The sequence below is a fragment of the Cricetulus griseus genome, chromosome 5 (genome assembly GCF_003668045.3).
Source record: "Cricetulus griseus strain 17A/GY chromosome 5, alternate assembly CriGri-PICRH-1.0, whole genome shotgun sequence".
In the NCBI taxonomy this organism is placed as follows: Eukaryota; Metazoa; Chordata; class Mammalia; order Rodentia; family Cricetidae; genus Cricetulus; species Cricetulus griseus.
Genome location: NC_048598.1, coordinates 133,481,168 through 133,487,564, shown reverse-complemented (window position 1 = coordinate 133,487,564; position 6,397 = coordinate 133,481,168). Strand labels below are relative to the sequence as shown.

General features: G+C 40.5%; 1 protein-coding gene across 2 annotated transcripts in view; it reads left to right on the top strand.

Moving 5' to 3' along the window:
* Atl1 (atlastin GTPase 1) overlaps positions 1-6,397 on the top strand; it is a 65,730-nt gene that overhangs the window by 765 nt on the left and 58,568 nt on the right. The window lies entirely within an intron of this gene.

Genomic DNA, 6,397 nt, shown 5'->3' with positions numbered 1-6,397 from the left:
GCTTTGTTCTTCGATTTTTACCTTCTGGGGATACTGGGTTCATGATTCAGCACGGGGCCTAAGGAAGGGCTGGGCCCAGCGGGTTCACGCGCGAGTGGGTGGGCGGTGCTCACACAGGCAGAGCAGAGAGGAGCGCAGTGATGCGGGAGAGACCGCGCCCCGCCCGCTCTGCTCTCTGCTGTTGCAGACTAGATCTGGAGAACTGTGGGCAGCCTGAGCGGCCTTGTTCTCCCCCACCCCCCACCTCCCGATTTCTTGCCCGCACAGTGGTTAGCTCATCGGCATCTTAACTAAAGCCCAATAAACACATTTTATGATCGGAAACAGTGCGGATCTCTAACCACGGACAGGTGGTGTAGAGAGAAACATTGTGTTCTACTGGCTTTGCATTGTTATTGTTTTGAAAGTTCACGCCCACTAGGAGTTCAGTGCTCCTTGGTTCTCTGTCTCCAGTTCTATTTCTGTCTTACCAAGAGGATAGATGTACCTTTTAATTGGTTATTTGTTTCCTTGTGTCAAAAGATCATAATGCCTCCTTGCCTTCCTTTGATGTGGCGGTCACAAGATTAGCTACTCCTATGGGCAAGGCTTACATTTGTGAGAGTACCCTAGATTTCTGGGTTACTGTGGAGAGGTGGAGCAGGCAGTCAGTAGTTGACTAAATTTAAGAGAAGCAATTTCATTTTCGCAGATCACCAAGCTTGGATTTCAGTATCAGGTACAGTCTTTGCTTCCTTTGAAAACTTGGGTAAAGATCTCCAGTGTCTTTTTCCATTCCAGTTCTTGTTCTGGAATAGGAATTTGAACATTCTTGATCATTCACGGTGAAGGTGTATATGTTCAACTAAGATTTTAGTTTTGATCTCTGGATTGGATTGTTGACTCCACCCTGCTGGGAGCCAGGTGTATGGAAATTTATTCTAAGAATTCTTCTTTATTATGCTTTGGCTCATTATTCTTCAGTATTTGTTACAGGTTTCTTAGGCAGCCTCTTCCCCCAACACAATGCCATTCTCAAGTGAGACTTGCATAAGAACAAATTGGAAATTTTGAAGGTTCCCACAGCATCCAGCCAGGGATTTTGAGTCAACAGGTCTGAAGTAAGACCTAGAAAATTGTCTTTTGACTAGTTCTGTAGGTGGCAGAGGAGCAGGTCCTCTATGATGTTACTTTGAGAAACAGTTTATGTTTGATAGAATCATCTTCTAAACAGTTTACTCCAAAGTCATCAGGACAATATAAAACATAAGTGATAAATCAGAGGGGGAAAATGCCAGAGTCATTATATGTCCACTGGAAACTCCCATTGAAAATGAGCACTGGAATTGTTGAGTGCAACCTTATGTTCTGTGGAAATACTTCACGACTTAGGTTTTTACTTTCTGTGAAGCATTATAAAATAAATTATTTAGGAATTGTAGTAATGTGAGGTAGACATTTTAACAAAGATATTATCCATTTCTACCTTAATTCCATTTTATTTACAGTGCCTGGTACAGTGCCTGCTAGGCACACAGTAGGTATCTAATGACAGCAATAGAGACTTACATCATTGAAATAACATCATGTGAGGTAGACGCTATAATCTTCACCTTTTATGTTAAATGACAGGGCTAGTAAATGATAGATTGGTGTTTCCATCTGGGAGCTTGAGTTCAGATTCTTTTATCTTAGACCACCTCTTTGAGTAAATGGGTGGTTCTGTCTGCAGTTTTGCATGACTGCATTCCAATGCAAATTCATCTGAATTATTTCCTTTGGTCTTTAGCCTTTTAAATAATTGTGTTCACTATCTTTTTGAAGATTAGAAAAATGGAAGTTGCTGATAGGATAAATGACGTAGTTAAAGTCATATATTCTGTAAGTTAGAGAACTGTGGTTAGAAGCTAGGGTTTTCTTCTGATTGCCTTTTGTAGCAGGGTACTGTGGAGTATTTTTACAAATGAGTGAGTTGGGGTGTAAGGTAGGGAAAACAGGTTCTCAAAAGAAGCCACAGGTTTCTCTTATGAGAAAATAGTCTGCTGATTTTTAAATAACAGTTCAGTGGCCCTTTCAGCTAGCTATTGTCAGAAATGTTATAAAGAAAAAAAAAAAAAAAACAAAAAAAAATGAGACACAGAAGATATCCCAGACTTGGGAAATGCAATGGTTCTCAAATAAAGAACAAGAAAGGCATTTGCAAATCTGTACATAAGAGCTCAAGAGCTCAGGACCCTATAGAACTCTGAGATGAGGATTATTTTCACTGAGGGAACACTGCCTTTTGGGTCTTGCAGAGACCAGGGAGGCTGGAGAGTAGAAATACTTGTGCTGTCCAGCAGAGTTGGAAGTGGAGTTGAGGGGTCATACTCGAGACACCACAGGGAAGCCCATGTGTAACCAGAACTGAAAGTCCACCCCCTGAACCGGCATCTGGATGTAGGTAGTCTGAGTATATGTAAGCATTTAAGAGGCAACTTTCATGGGTAGGTGTTATTATTGTTTTTTTGTTTTGTTTTGTTTTGTTTTTGTTTTTTCAAGGGTTTCTCTGTGACTTTGGAGGCTGTCCTGGAACTAGCTCTTGTAGACCAGGCTGGTCTTGAACTTACAGAGATCTGCCTGCCTCTGCCTCCCGAGTGCTAGGATTAAAGGCGTGCGCCACCAACGCCCGGCTTATTGTTGTTTTAATAATTGGGAAATCTGAGATTAGAGACCCTAAGGAACTTGCCAGAGACACCATGGTTTCTGTGTTCTAGAGCTAGGATTTAAGTCATAATTGGTTGTTCCTACTGTCCATTTACTGAGGTCTAGAAGCTAGAACAAATGCCCAAAGCTGTCACAACAAGCTTATCTAGGACTTAGCTGGTAGAAGAAATCAATGCTCTATAAACTCAATCACCTTGGACTGGAAAGATAGATAAAGTGTGCTAGTGTGGGAGGTAAAGGGGACAGATGAGTATCAGAAACAGTAGCCCAGAAAGCAGTCTTTCAGTGTGGGCTGGAGCCACATCTACCAGAGACAGAGCAACACTGTATACCTTTCTGTCTGTTTATTTCTGTTCCTTTAACTTCCTCAAAAACTTGAGATACAGTGTAAGAATGTCTTCTACAGTTTGACAGCTCTTACAGTACAATAATACCATACAAAAATGTGTGAAATAAACTTTTAACTTGGGCTTCCTTGAAACAAAAACCATCTTAGCTTCACAGTAAATATGAGAAGTTTCTATTTGTAGAAAAGACATTTGTGGAGATTTTAGGTTAGGAAGTTTTAGGTTTCTGGTTTTGTTTTTGAGGGGAAATTAACAATATGGATATGATACGGTTATGAACAGAGCTATGGTGAATGGGCTAATACTGAAGAAGGAAGATGTAGAAGTTATTGTTTAACTAAGTTTGCTAAGTGCATACTTGAAGGTTGGGGATGAAAGAAACTGATATTTAAAAAAGTGGGTGAATGTGAGTCATCAGACTTGAGGTTCACTAATACAACCAATAATAAATGAGGGTTGTAATGGGGTGGGGGGGTGCAGGGAGTAAGAAAATAAACCAAAGGAAAGAAGTGTGGTGTAATCAGAAAGCACTGTATCTGGGGGCTTAGATCAAAATCCAGGTCAAGATCCAACTCTAGGTTTTGATTTAGAATAAGCTTTCAAAGGTGGGATGCAAGGTCGTGATGTCAGTCCCACTGCCAGATTATCTCAGAGGACACAGCTGCTTTCTCCATGTCTACTCGAGTGTGCCATGTTGGGAATCAGGAAGCTCCTGCTGTCTTGGAGAATGTGAACTGAGTTTTGTACACCATAGAAAAAGATTAGAAAGACATGTTCTTTAGGTAATTCCCATTACTGATGTTGTACATGACCAGCAGTCAAAGTGTTTAAATGAGCTTGCCTTTGTGCGTTTTGGAAATACAGATAATGCCAAAGAAGCTGAAGAGCAGTCTGGTGAAATGGGGCTTAATTAGAGTAGAACAGAGCTAGCAAAAAGATCACATACCCAGCACCAGGCAAACGGGAGAAGTACCTATGTCAGATCCCACTGTCATGGTTATTGTGACAGAGGGTGTGGTTGAGGCTATGATGACGGGGACTGCTATGTCAGTCATATATAGGAGGAGATGGAGAAGTTGGTGGGTGAAGAGTCACTCAAGACAGAGGTCAGATCTACATAGGATGCCACATTCTTCTTCCTATAGTCATGGAGGGTACAGAGTGCATTCCAGAGCATGATCCTTCTCCTGACTACTGAAGTGTAAAGTCGACTTTGAAACCTGCCCTAGATCTGGGCTATTGTTTCTGACCAATACTGCTTATTGTCTCCTGTTTAAAAAGTGACCATGCCTAACTGTATTAGTTACTTCAAGACAAACTACCTGAGAAAAACAACTTAAGTAAAAAGGGCTTATATGACTTATGATTTAAGAAGGGAGATAGTCTAGCATTCTAGGAAAGTATGGCCCAGAAACATGACGTTATCAACAGGAAGCAGGAAGAGCTGACACAAAATAGGGCCTGGCTATAAAATGTTATAGTCCACTCCCATTGACCCACTTCCTCCAATAAGTCTCCACCTCCTCAGAGTTCCAAACATTGTCACACAATGCCACCAATGGAGAACCACGTGTTCAAACATGTGACCCCATGAGGGATGTTTTTCCACAGGTGTTGTCCTCATAAAACAAAATCACAAATTTCTAAATTTCTGTTAGGTTCCACATGTACTGTATCTCTCTCTCTCTCTCTCTCTTTCTCTCTCTCTCTCTCTCTCTCTCTCTCTCTCTCTCTCTCTCTCTCTCTCTCTCTCTCTCTCTCATACACACACACACACAGACACCATGCTTCACAACACATATATTTACCTATTTACTGTTTGACACACACAACACACACACACACACACACACACACACACACACACACACACACACATATTTGCTATATATTCTCATCTCCTGAATTTTTTTCATTTAACTTGATTGCACTGCTTCTCCTTTCAGATACAGTTTTCATTTGTGTACACAAACATGCACGCACACACACATACCACTCACACATATATATGCACACATATATGCACACTATATGCACACATATACATACACACATTCACATGCACACACAGACACATACACAAGCACTCACAAACACATACATAAATATGTGCCCACATGTATACACACACACACACACACACACACACATACACACACATGCACATGCAGACTTAGGTTCTGATACCAAATTGTTTTGATGACTCCTGGATTAAACCTTTGTCCCCTTCTCAAACTTACCTTTAGTCCAGACTAACTATAAATTAGATCCTATGCTCACTGGGAAAATGATTCACCCTAAGATATTTCCACTATTGAAAAGGGTTTTAGGTTTGAAATATTTTCTTCTTTACTGTAAAAATTCATATAAGTATCTTCATGAAAACAGCATAGAAAATACACATTGGCACACTTGTTCTTATCCTCTCATAATTTGAATAGTTCCACTAAGCAAATATATGTACCTCCCTTCTTAAATCATAAGTCCAATGTGTACCTAAGTGAATATATGTACCTAAGGTATTTAGTTTTATTTTTCTTTTCTTTCTTGTAGTATTGGGGAATGAGCCTGTGCCTTGTATGAGTTTGGCAAGCACTCTACCACTGAGCTATATTCTCAGTACATTCTTTGCTTTTTATTTTAAAATTAAGTCTCATTAGGTTGCTCAGATAATCTTGAACTCACTCTGTAGCTCAGGAAAGTGCTGAACTTATTATCATCAGCATCCTAAGTAGCCTGCGTTATAGACTTATGCCACCAGGATTGCCTTAGGTTTACTTACATTTTTTTTTGTAATGAAGATATAATTGCATCATTTCCCTCTCCCCCTTTCAGTCCAATTCTTCCCGTGTACCCCTTTCCCTTGTGGTTTCTCAAATTCATGCCCTTTATTTCTTTAATTGTTGTTACATATGTATGCATATGCACATAAACTCCTAAATATATAAATGTGCCCTGCTCAGTCCATATAAAGTTACTTGTATGCAGATAACTTCAGGGCTGTATTGGATAGCTAATTTGAGGGCTCTTCTCTGGGGAAGACTGTCTCTCCTGCTCTCAGCAATCCAGTTGCCTGTAGTTCTTTGTCTAGGGTTAAAGTGTCATGAGATTGCCCCCTTCCATGTTAGCATATCTATTGGTATTGTCTTTATTCAATCCTTGTTGAGGCAGCCATGCTGATGAGATTTCATGGGTCTAGCATCTGTGACATTTCTAGGAGATAGGATCTCCTAGAGTCTACTTTTTCCAAAACCATTTTGTTCACCCTGTATCCTCACCCACTCTTGGTGTCATAGAGTGTTATAATATAGGGTGCACCACATCATTTGCTCAGCCCACCTGAACTGATGTGTGAGCACAAGTTC